A 13,047-nucleotide genomic window follows, 5' to 3' on the forward strand; every position below is an offset into this window, starting at 1 on the left:
GGCCGCCAGGTCCGACCCCTCCAGCCCCTCCGTGAGGCCCAGGGTCCGCAGATTCTTCCGCCTCGACTGGTTGTCAAGCTCCTCGAACCGCTCCTGCCACCTTTTATGGAGCGCCTCGTGCATCTCCACCTTCCCCGCGACGGCCACGGCCTCATCCTCCCTTTCGGAGGCCTGCTTCTGCAGCTCCCGGATCGCGGCCCCCTGGACTGTCTGAGCCTCCATCAGCTCTCTGGTGGTAACCTTCAATGACTCCAGCAGCTCCACCTTAAGCTCCTGGAAGCAGTGCAGCAGAGTCTCCTGCTGCTCCTGCGCCCACTGCCTCCACGCCTCCGCCTGCCGCCATTTTGTTTTTCTTTCCCCGCTTTTCCAGGGGTGCTTCCACCGTTTTTCTTCTTACCCCGCTCCTGGTCCGGACCGTAGGGATCGACTCCTGTCGTCTTCCCACGTCGGGATTTGCCGACAAAGTTCCGTTGGGGGCCCTGAAAAGAGCCCCAAAGTCCGTTTTTAGCGGGAGCGGCCGAACATGCGGCTTAGCTCCGCATTGCCGTCACCGGAAGTTTCCCTGATTTAATGTTGACGCCAAGCTCCTGGCAAAGGTACTGGCGGTTAGAATGGAGGACTGCGTACCGGAGGTGATTGGGAGGACCAAACTGGGTTCGTGAAAGGTAGGCAGCTAGCGGCCAACCTGAGAAGATTACTTAACGTGATAATGATGCCCCCGGCGGGCAGGGAGGTGGAGGTAGTGGTGGCAATGGATGCCGAGAAGGCCTTTGACCGGGTGGAGTGGGACTATCTATGGGAGGTGCTCGGACGGTTTGGGTTCGGGGAGGGACTGGTGGATTGGATCAAATTATTACATCAGGCCCCGAGGGCCAGCGTCAGGAATAACAGAAGTGTTGGAGTACTTTAGGTTGTACCGAGGGACCAGACAGGGCTGCCCGCTCTCCCCGCTGCTGTTTGCGCTGGCAATAGAGCCACTGGCGATTGCGCTGAGAGCCGCAGAGGGTTGGAAGGGGATGGTGAGGGGCGGGGTAGAACATAGGGTCTCTCTTTACGCAGACGACCTGCTCCTGTACGTGTGGCCGGGATGGGAAGTATACTGGGAATGTTGAGGAAGTTCGGCCAGTTTTCAGGATACAAATTAAATACGGCCAAGAGTGAAATGTTTGTGGTACAGGCAAGGGGCCAGGAGAACAGATTGAGAGGGCTACCGTTTAGGCTGGTTGAGGAAAATTTCCGGTATTTGGGAATCCAGGTGGCACGAGACTGGGGCAGGCTGCACAAGTTAAAGTTGGCCAGGGTAGTGGAGCAAATGAAGGGATAGTTTCGGAGATGGGATGCACTCCCGCTTTCGCTGGCAGGGAGGGTGCAGACTGTAAAGATGACAATCCTCCCTAGATTTCTGTTTGTTTTTCAGTGCCTCCCAAAATTTGTCCCACAGTCCTTCTTCAAAAGAGTTAACGGGCTGATCATGAGCTTTGTCTGTGCGGGAAAATCCCTGCGGGTGAAGAAGGCGATGCTGGAGAGGAACCGCAGCGAAGGAGGGCTGGCTTTGCCGAGTCTGATTAATTATTACTGGGCGGCCAACATCGCTATGATAAGGAAGTGAATGGTGGGTACGGGGTCTATCTGGGAGCGGGTGGAGGCGGCTTCGTGCAGGGGCTCCAGCTTGGCAGCCCTGGTCACGCTCCTCTGCCACCGGCCAGGTACTCCACGAGCCCGGTAGTGGTGGCGACCCTGCGGATATGGGGCCAGTGGAGGAGGCATGTTGGGGAGATGGGGGCATCGGTTTGGGCGCCGATCTGCGACAACCATCGGTTTGCCCCGGGAGTCTGGATGGGGGGTTTCGAGCATGGTGGCGGGCGGGGGTGGGAAGGGTGGGCGATATGTTCCTGGAAGGGAGCTTTGTGAGTTTGAGGAGCTTGGAGGAGAAATTTGGGCTGGTAAGGGCAAATGATTTTAGGTACCTACAGTTGCGGGACTCGTAGCAGGTCCCATCTTTCCCACGCCTCCCGCCAATGGGGACCCAAGACAGAATAGTCTCTAGGGGGGAAGAAGGGGAGGGTAGAGTCTCTGATATTTATAAGGTGCTCATGAGGGAGGATGGGTCCTAGACGGAGGAACTGAAACTTAAATGGGAGGAGGAGCTAGGCGGGGAAATGGATGACGGGCTGTGGGCAGAGGCCCTGAGTAGGGTAAATTCGACCGCGACATGTGCCAGGCTCGGCTGATTCAATTTAAGGTCGTTCACCGGGCCCACATGACAGTGGCTCGGATGAGCAAATTCTTTGGGATAGAGGACAAATGCGCTAGGTGTGCGGGAGGACCAGCGAACCACATTCACATGTTTTGGGCATGCCCTAAGCTTAGGGGATACTGGGAGGGATTTGCGGGCGTCATATCCCGGGTGCTAAAAACAAGGGTGGCGATGGGTCCAGGGGTGGCAATTTTTGGGGTTTCGGAAGACCCGGGAGTCCAGGGGGAGAAAGAGGCCGATGTTTTGGCCTTTGTTTCCCTGATAGCCCGGCGACGAATACTATTGGCGTGGAGGGACTCAAAGCCCCCAAAGACTGAGTTGTGGCTTGCAGACATGTCGAGTTTCCTGGGTAAGGAAAAAATTAATTTCGCCTTGAGGGGATCTGTACAGGGGTTTGCCCGGAGTTGGCAACCATTTATTGACTTCTTTTGTGGGAGTGTGAGCGGCGGGGGGGGGTACGTGGATGTTTGTGTACGTGGATGTTTGCACATTTTTGCCTTTTTTGCTTTCTTTCTGTTGATGTCTGTAACTGTTTACAAAGCCAAAAACTACCTCAATAAAATTGTTTATTTAAAAAAAAAGAATAGAATTGGGTATGTACGGTTACAAAAACATGCAGAGTGGAATAGGGCAACAAAACATGCCTCGGTTATGAAGTAGTCATGTCAGTCGAGGAAAGGTCAGACAGATCCATCCTTTGGTATTATAACTAGGGCCTATTCCAGCTCCTACTTGTCATAGCCGAGTCTATCACGCGAACCTGCCTCCCATCCATTGGCTCTGTCTACATATCCCGCTGCCTTGGGAAAGCAGACAGCATAATAAAAGACTTTCCCACCCAGATTAATCTACAAATTGGAAGAGGTTGTAAGAGAGATTATACATTTGTCTGAGAAAATGCACTAACAGATTCAAAAACAGCTTCTTCCCCACTGTTACTAGACTCCTGGATGACCCTTTTATGGGATGAACTGATAGCTCTATGCATCTTCTCCACTGCTGTAGCACTATACTCTGTATGCTTCACCCGATGTCTATGTCTATGTATTTATATTGTGTATTGATCGTATGTCCTATGTTTTTTTTCACGTATGGAACGATCTGCTTGGATTGTGCACAGAACAATACTTTTCACTGTACCTCAGTACACGTGACAATAAATCTAAACATGTATTTGAGACAAGCCTGGGTGTAATTACCCCTAACACCACCCAGCACTCTCCCCATCTAATAAATACCCAGTTGACACTCACTCTACTCCGTGTGAGAAGTCAAAATTGCCTCCAGAAGAACGCAAGATTGAAATTACTCAAGAAAATTGATATAAATGCTTGCGAACCAAAAGCTTTAATCGATGCACAGCACTGTCGCAGTACTCTTGCCAGTAATGTCTTTCAATAAATTACATAGTGCTTTCATCTTAAGTTGCTCATTCAACTGCTTATGACTAATCCATATTAAAGAATAAATAAATGTGTCTATTTTGTTAACTGGCAGAAATTGCTGAGTCAATAGTTACAATAAATTGATTGATTACCCTGCACTCAATGAGGTAGACACATTGCAGAGAGCGGCTTGAGGTGTATTCCTCAGCAACCAGTACTGGACTTGCTCAAAGCTGTAAAATTTCCCAGCGGACAAAAAATATTAATTGATTTAATAGTAACCTCTCTGCTAAGCTTTGGAAGCCGAGGGTGAAACAAGATTGCAGCTCACAGTGTCAGCCTGCCTTTGTTTCTGCATTCGACAATATATCAAATAATAACACTTTGTGGCCACCAATTAGGAACCATGCTGTTGAACCTTTGTGGAAGAAATCTTTAAAAGATTACTTCAAACGGATTTCCAGTGGTCTTGTTGCTAAATCATCGCTTTGTTTAGTCATGATTAAAGCATCTTCCACTATCACAGAATACCGACAGTGCAGAAGGAGGCCATTCGGCCCATCGAGTCTGTGCCAACCCTTCGAAAGAATACCCTATCCAGGCCCAATCCCTGTTCTAGCCCTGTATCCCCACCAGCTTTTGGGCACTAAGGGGCAATTTAGCATGGTCAACTTCACCTAACCTGCATATCTTTGGACTGTGGCAGGAAACCGGAGCACCCTGAGGAAACCCACACAGACACGGGGAGAATGTGCAAACCCCACACAGACAGTCACCCAAAATCGGAATAGAACCTGGGTCCCTGGCGCTGTGAGGGAGCAGTGCTAACCACTGTGACACTGTGCTGCCCCTTATATTTCAATAATTAATAGAGACAAATAAAATATTCACTGAATGTGGATGAAAAATGCCCGTGAGGTTTTCATTGCTCTTATTGCAGTCAGCCTTTTTGCTTTGCCGTATTGCACACTGCAAGGCCCTTTAAAGTGATAATTTCAATATTGAATACACTTTCACGGCTTAGCTTTGAGGTGAGACATTCTACATGACTTCAAACAAACATTCTTTTGAGTTCACTCGGGAGATATTATGCTTCCCAGCTAAGATCCAGTTCGACAAGGTATTTGACAGAAAAGTACAGGCTATAAATCTGAGTCAACCTGAACTCACATTAAACTGAAAAAGCTAAATGTACAATTTTGTGAGGTAACACAAAGAAACGTTACCAACCTTGTAATTTTCTTGTTATGTACTGTCCTATATAGTCCCCTGCTACTATTTTACTAGGAATATACATCATCTTGACTTTGAATGATTTTGCCTTTCTTCACTGTCATTGGATCAAAATCCTAATGGCACTGAGGGTGTAGAATCTATAGTGTAGAAGGGGGCCATTCAGCCCATCAAGTCTGCACCAGCCCTTGGAAAGAGAACCCAACCTAAGCCTCCACCCTATCCCCACACCTCCACCCTGTCCCTGTAACCCGATCTAACCTAATGTGCAAACGCCACACAGTCACCCAAGCCAGAAATCAAACCTGGGACCCTGGAGCTGTGAAGCAACTGTGCTAACCACTGCTACCATGCTGCCCTTTGCGACCGTGCTGCCTCATAGAACCATATAATAGAACCATAGAATCCCTGTAACGCAGCAAGGGACCATTCAATCCATCGTGTACCGACCCGCTGAAAGAGAACCCTACCTAAGCCCCTTGCCCTAACCCCGTAACCCCACCTAAACCTATGGACACTATGGGGCAGTACCTGCACCAGATGGACTGCTGTGGTTGAAAAAGGTGGCTCAGCCCACCTTCTCAAAGGAAATTAGGAAAACAAACGCTAACCTTGCCAGTGGCCCATGTCTCATGAAATAATTTTTTTAATAGTTAAAGGAATAAGTCATTCAATCCTACAGCTGATCTGCCATTCATGGATAATCCATATCCTAACTTTCTTCACCAATTTTGACTCAACCTATTAATACCCACGGCTAGCAAAAATAAATTAATTTCAAATTTGCATCTACTGGCTCTTATAAAAGTCTCTACTGCATGTTTATGATTCTTTTCATGGCTTCTTTCCTGAATCATCAATGGTCTGATATTAAGGGCACGTCCTCTGGCCCTCAATTACCCTACTTCCCCAACAACAGAAAAAGTTTTATGTTGCCCTATCTAAGATTTGAAAATCCTCAAAAAAAAAATCAATTAAATCATCTCTACCCTTCCTTATTTCACATCATGCTACTTCGAAACAGTTGTAGTTATACTTAAAAACAGTGTCGGTATTCTTCCCCAAGCTGCCCAAACATTCACACCAAAAATGCACTCGCCTTACTGCATTGGTGCAAAGCCAAACATTCTTGCCCTGATGCAAAATATGTAGAACTTGAAATGAAATGAAAATTGCTTATTGTCACAAGTAGGCTTCAATGAAGTTACTGTGAAAAGCCCCTTACCTCAAAGGCTAATAAATATATAAAAGCTATTTGCTGTAGACCATAAAATAAACATTAAGAGTTTCCTGGCAGTGTGGCAAAGCATCGTGTGGCCAAGCATCATCCACATCTTGCCTGGCTTGATTTAAACTTAATGCTCGACTGCAGAAATGCAACTGCGTCAACTTGCTGTCACTGATTAGTTGGGCTTCATCCAAGATGTGTGATGCAGCTGGAAGATATGTGCAAGAGGGGAGAAGATCTAAATATTGTGCAAAGAAGATGAAGCACGATTGTGCCCTTTCCTATTCAATGTTTTTACCAAGGATAGAGTGTTTTTGCATGTATGCTGATGACACTCAAATCAACCTGTCCACCCCCCTCCCATGACCATTTAGTTTCTGTGCTGTCAGATTGTTTAATGTCCAGCTACGAAAAGGTCACAATGTCCTGCAGGTAAGCATTGAGAAAGTTAAAGCCATCACCTTCAACATTACATTACAAACTCCACACCCTGAACACAAACTCCATCGCACTCTCTAACCCACTGTACATTTCAGCTCACCCCAAACTCATAATTTATCAATAAAATATGTACGTAGAATCTAGCTTGATTGCTACGTCAACATGAGTGTAGAGCTGGATTTGTAATAAATGTACAACATCTCTACATTTCCATTCAACTGTTGAAGAATGTAGAGTCGACTATCTTGCCAAATCAAACCAATCAATAAAATCCTCACCAGCAGCTCGTGACCAGGAAGCAGAGCTCTATGCATGCAACCCCTCACTTTACAGTGATGTGAGACGGCAGCGTCATTCTCTCACCCCTTTCAAAACAATCGGCACTGCACAGTATAGTTACAATACTGACTGCAGTGTCAGACATGGAATGATCAGCAGAATACTCAACAGTAGAATACATGCCAAACTAAGTTCTGATTCCGGACCTTCTACACCTTGAACACTGGGCTGGATTCTCCCCTACCCGGCGTGACGGAGGGTCCCGGAGTAGGGGAGTGGCGCCAACCACTCAGGGATCGGGCCAGGGATCGGGAGAATTCCCCACCTTTGGGGGCCAGCCCCGCGCCGGCGCGGTTGGCACCAGAAGACTGGTGCCCCCGGCAGCGGGGCTGGCCGAAAGGCTTTCGCCGGTCGGCGCATGAGCCGGCGGTGACGTCAGCGGCCAGCTGCCGCTGATGTCACCACCGGCGCATGCACGATGTGGGTTTCTCTTCCATTTCCGCCACGGCGGAGGCCGCGGTGGCCGCGGAAGAGAAATAGTGCACCCAGGGCACTGGCCCGGAGTCTGAGCGGGGGGCCCCGATCGCGGGCCAGGCCACCATGGGGGCACCCCCCCCCCCCCAGGGTCCGATCGCCCCCCGCTCGACCCCGGGGGCACGCTCGCGCCGCTGATCCCGCCGTTACAGAGGTCGTTCAAACCTCGGCGGCGGGAAAGGCCTGCCAGCTGCGAGACGTCGGCCCATCCGGGCCGGAGAATCACCGCAGAGGCCTCGCCGATCGGAGTGGCGAGATTCCTGCCGCCGCCACTTCCCGGGTGGCGGTGAATCTCTGCCACGGTGGGGGCGGGATTTTCGGCGGCCCCAGGCGATTCTCCGAACCTGCTGTGGGTCGGAGAATTTCGCCCACTGTGTCCAGTTTTCATTGAGATTCAGGGGAGTTGCTTGAACAATACAATCGGTGTAGACAAAGCTCACAAATTGATTGTTTGGGTTCTGATGGCACCATGAGCTAAAACAATGTCAGTTTGTTTTTAGTGCCAGGATTTGCCTATAAACAGAGCAACAGGAAGGGATTTCTAGCTTTTTGATCCAGTGAAAAATGGAGAAACTGATATAATTCAAAGTCAGGAACGTGTGTGACTTGGAAGGCAATTGGTGGTGTTTCCATGTGTATACTGCCCTTGCCCATCGTATTAGAGATTGCAAGGCTGCAAATTACTGTAGAAGGAGGCTTCGTGAGTTGCCACAGTGCACTTTGTAGATGGTATAAATTAGTAGCCACAAACCATCTTCCTTTGTGCTAGGCAAGACTCCAACCAGTGGAAAGAATTCCCCTTGATTCCCATTGTCCTCAAATTTGTTCGGGATCATTGATGCCACACACAGTCAAATGGTGCCTTGACATCAAAGGCTGTCACCCACAACTCACCTGTGGAATTCATGTCCATCAGTCAACCAAGAGTACACTGAAGTTGGGAGTTGAATGAGTTGGTGGAACCCAAAATGAGTATCAGTGGGCAAGTTATTGCTGAGCAAGTGCCACCTGATAGAGCTGTCAGTGACACTTTCCATCCCTTTGCTGATGATTGAGAGTAGACTGATGGAGTGGGCACTGACCGGATTGGATTTGCCGTACTTCTTGGGGACATAGCGCAGCAATCTTCCACTGGGTAGACGCCAGCATTTTAACTGTACTGGACAGCTTGTCCAGGTGCACAGCTTGTTCTGCAGCACATATCTTCAATACTACAGCTGCAATGTTGTCGATGCTTGTAGCCCTTGCTATATCCAGTACCTTCTGCCTTTCCTCAATATCACATGGAGTCAATCGAATAGGCAGAAGACTGGCATCTGTGATACCAGAGACCTCGGGGTAGGAGGCAGGCAATTAAATACTGATACATGGATAGTTTTGGAATATGCATTGTCCTGCTAGGATTGAAGCTGAGGTAGCACAACATATTGTACCTAACACTTTTATTTTCCAACAGAGAAGACCTGAATCCCAGTTCTCTGGTCTATATTCAAATCCTGAAAATTATAGATCATAAAATTTACAGCGCAGAAGGAGGCAATTCGGCCCATCGAGTTTGCACCGGCTCTTGGAAAGAGTACCCTACCCAAGGTCAACACCTCCACCCCATTCCCATAACCCAGTGACCCCACCCAACACTAAGGGCAATTTTGGACACGAAGGGCAATTTATCATGGCCAATCCACCTAACCTGCACATCTTTGGACTGTGGGAGGAAACCGGAGCACCCGGAGGAAACCCACGCACACACTGGGAGGATGTGCAGACTCCACACAGACAGTGACCCAAGCCGGAATCAAACCTGGGACCCTGGAGCTGTGAAGCAATTGTGCTATCCACAATGCTACCGTGCTGCCCAAAGGGCACAGTTGTAGTTCACAGTTATGCCACCAGAGTCTGAATTCATTTACATTTGAAATGCAGATGGAATGGCGAAAATTTCCAACAAATTGATATATTTACTATAGGGTTTTTCCCAATATTCATTTCCACACTATGCTTTTATTTATTATCTAAGAGGGACAAAAGGTCTGTCTCTGTGTCAATAGAACATCAAATGATGAGTCTCTCTGATGTGAAAAGATAAGCTTCCACATTAGTCTATTATTTATAAGGTGCTTGTTTCCTTTTTTATGCAGCTGCTTTGATTTTGTACAAAGGGTTTGATGTTTTATACGTTCTGAGGCAGGACAGAGGAGGTTTGTACGCAGCAGACATTACTCTAAATTGAAAGAGTTTCGGCAACAAATTCAGGAATTCACCACCAGAAGATGGGTAGGTCAGGGGCAAGCCCAACTACTTCACTCCAAGACATTAAATTCTGCGGTATTGTCCATCACCATCAAAACAGATCATGTAGCACTTCTAGCATATCCACTCTATGCTTTGATGACAAGAACTGGAATTTTATTCTAAATACAACCAGATTTATGAATGCACACAAATGTTTGAACTGAAAATGAGCTTGCAGAAACCAAAGTGATTTGAAAATGATCAATTTTGGATATTTATCAAGACAGCAGGCAAATTTTCTCATATTTACACAAATACACAGGTGGTATTGTGCAATGAGACCTTCATAATACATTTGATTCAGTATCTTACAACTTCCGATGTAAGACTTCAGTAGTTTGAATTACCTGGCATAGACTAAGCAACGATTCGATATACAATTGCAAGATGTTAAGATCTGCTATGATGGATGGAGATGTAGTTAATGGGCTTCCTCTTGTGTAGTTATCTGGCTTATGCTTAATCTAACTACTTCAAAAACCTTGGACAATTGAGGACTTCTTTGGGTACATTCAAATAGTTCTGTACAGCCACTCCATTCTTCGCTGAGCTCTAACTTGCGGCATGGTGACACTGTTGCCTCACAGCACCAGGAACCCGGGTTCGATTCCGGCCTTGGGTGACTGTGTGGAGTTTGCTCATTCTCCCAGTATTGTGAGGGTTTCCTCCAGGTACTCCGGTTTCCTCCCACTAATACATTTCCAAGTCAGGACGGTGAGTGACTTGGAGGGGAACTCGCAGGTGGTGGTGTTCCCATGTATCTGCTGCCCTTGCCCTGAGTGTACGGGGGTTTGGAAGGTGCTGCCTAAGGAGCCTTGGTGAGTGCCTGCAGTGTATCACATTGCTGTCACTGTTTATTGGCGATGGAGGGAGTGGATGTTTGTGGAAGACACTTCAATTGGTCAGGACATTGAGGCAACAGTGGGCTCTTTAGTCCCTTGAGCCTGTTACCCATTCAATATGATCATGGGTGATCTGTAAGTCAACTCCGTTGATCCATCTTTGTCCTATATCCCTTGATACCCAGAAACAAAAAAATCTTCACAGCATTTAGGGGGAAAATTGCTTTAAGAATTTCACAAATGAATCTGTCAGCTCACAATTTCCAAAACGTGATGGTAACTTTTTGCATTTTCTTACAGTAGCTGAAGATTTTGGCAAAATTTATGGAGCATTGTCATGAATGATTTGCCTGTTCCCTTTAGAAAACCTAATTCCTCCTCTACTTCTTTCAATAATCAGTCAGACTTCTAATAATTTCTAAAATTACAGGTTGCTGCTTATCCTGTCTCTTTCATTGAAGGTTATAAAAATAGCAGCGTGTCAATGGCTCTCTGATGTGCTAACATGCTATGAACAAATGCTCACTGGCCTGGATTGCATGCGAGTCAATCCACCTCCACACCTTTACTTCAATTCAGAAACTAGATTCAGAATAGTACTGACAAAGGAAACACTGGTAGGATCATTCAATGAGACCTTAATGAGGTTTTTGATTCAGTAAATCACAGCATCCTATGAAACAGACAGTTTTAGAAAATCTGACAAGCTGTACAGTGATTTAATTCATACCTAGACAATAGACATCAAAGAATAGCACTTAAGGTTTGATCTAAACCTGAGCAAAACAGGTGCCTCAAGGGAGTTTGGTTAGACCAATACCTATGTTACATCATTGACTTCCCTAAGTGTGAATTCCTTACCAAAAGCTTTTCATACAAGAATACAGCAGCGTTAATATACCCAGAAAACAGTTGACTTTAACCAATTTCTAGCTGCAACTGGAGTTGGTACGTTGCACTAGGCTGCCTCTTTACCGGAGGTGGAACTAACATAGTTCTTTTGCTCATACAAAGAAAACAAATTAAATCCAATCTACATCCCAGGCTGGGATAAAGCAGTCCACACCGTAGCTAGATTGTGGTTAATGGGTGCGATTTACCGGCCATGTCCCATCGGAATTGGGATGGAACGCGGCCAGTAGATCCTTCGAGAGGCCACTTCCAGCATTAAGGATTGTTGTTACGCCTCACGATGGGCGGGGTCCAGACTTGCTTAGTTCAGTGAGTTTAGGAACTCACTTAACTATGTCTACATCGATCGAATGGCCACCCGGGATCTACCAGCCTCGCGGAGGAGAGCACAGCTAGGCGGCATTGAGGACTGGCCCCCACAAATCGGAGACCGCCAGGTGGTCGGCCTGTAGGCAGGGTGGTACCCTGGTGCTGCTGATGCCACCTGGGCACCTTGGCACTGCCAGCCTGGCACACTGGCAGCACCACCCAGGTGCCAGCCTTACACTGCCAGGGTGCCCAGGTAGCACTGACTGGCTGGCAGGGGCGTGCCAGGATTCCAGGCTGGCAGTGCTAAGCTGGCAATTTTCCTATGCTGGTGATTGGAACGGGCTCTGTTTTGTTTTGTATTAAATCGCGCCCAATGTCTCTTTTTGAAGTTGCGACTATCCAGTTCAGTATTCATGTTTTAGAATATAACATTTAGTTTTTAGGAGGCTAAAGAGAAACGATTTAAGATAAATGTAAAATCCTGATTTGAGAAACTGGCAATATGATCCAGGAGACATGAAGATAAAGATTAAACCAAATTTATTTCAACTCTAAAGTAAAGCCCTACCTGTGGCATACAACACTGGTGTCACAGCCCGGGATTAACGGGAACACCCAGTCCGGGTCTGGGACTATTTAAAAGGCTTGATAACGAGTCCCAGCTGGACGGGCATCCACCCGTTACCATGGGAACCCGTACTCCACGACCCCACGGGGAGATCAATGAGTGATTCCTCATGATCCTTGTGCGGGCTATCACAGTAGATTAAAGATGTCGATTGTTATATCCACCAAAGAAGCTGGAACGTATCAAAAATGTTCGAGATCACTTACGTCATTTGCCTTTCCATTGCCTCACATATTTCCCATCAAAATTGTCTCGCAATATATCCCAGAGAATAAATAAATGCTTCGACAACACAGTTTTCACTATTGTTAAACAACATTCCAGATAACTTCTCAATCAAAATATATTATTGTCAAAACATGAAGCATTTCTGGAAACATAAAGTTCCAGCATGTCTCTTGTACCTTTGACGGTGAAGTTTCTGTTTCCTGCTTCACACTGACTGTGAGTTTAAGTTAGATTCTGTCAGTGTTATCTTTATTACTGATAGTTAATAATAATCCATTTCCAGTCGGCCCTGCTCATTGTCATTTACAATGTAATTAGAAATAATCTGGAATAGTAATAAATTCAAGAGTTTTGCAATCACTCAAATACAGTGTGTGATATATACGGATGTATTATATTCAGCAACATGCTGTGTGTTATATATACACAAGATCAAATGATCATACGAAATAGGAGTATGTGTGGGCCATTTGGCCCAT

At 46.8% G+C, this 13,047-nt stretch overlaps 1 protein-coding gene across 13 annotated transcripts in view; it reads right to left on the reverse strand.

Annotated features, from left to right (window-relative positions):
* The window catches only part of cacna1ba (calcium channel, voltage-dependent, N type, alpha 1B subunit, a), a 739,085-nt gene that overhangs the window by 537,167 nt on the left and 188,871 nt on the right, over positions 1–13,047 (reverse strand). The window lies entirely within an intron of this gene.

Source organism: Scyliorhinus canicula, chromosome 21 (assembly GCF_902713615.1).
Source record: "Scyliorhinus canicula chromosome 21, sScyCan1.1, whole genome shotgun sequence".
Classification (NCBI taxonomy): Eukaryota; Metazoa; Chordata; class Chondrichthyes; order Carcharhiniformes; family Scyliorhinidae; genus Scyliorhinus; species Scyliorhinus canicula.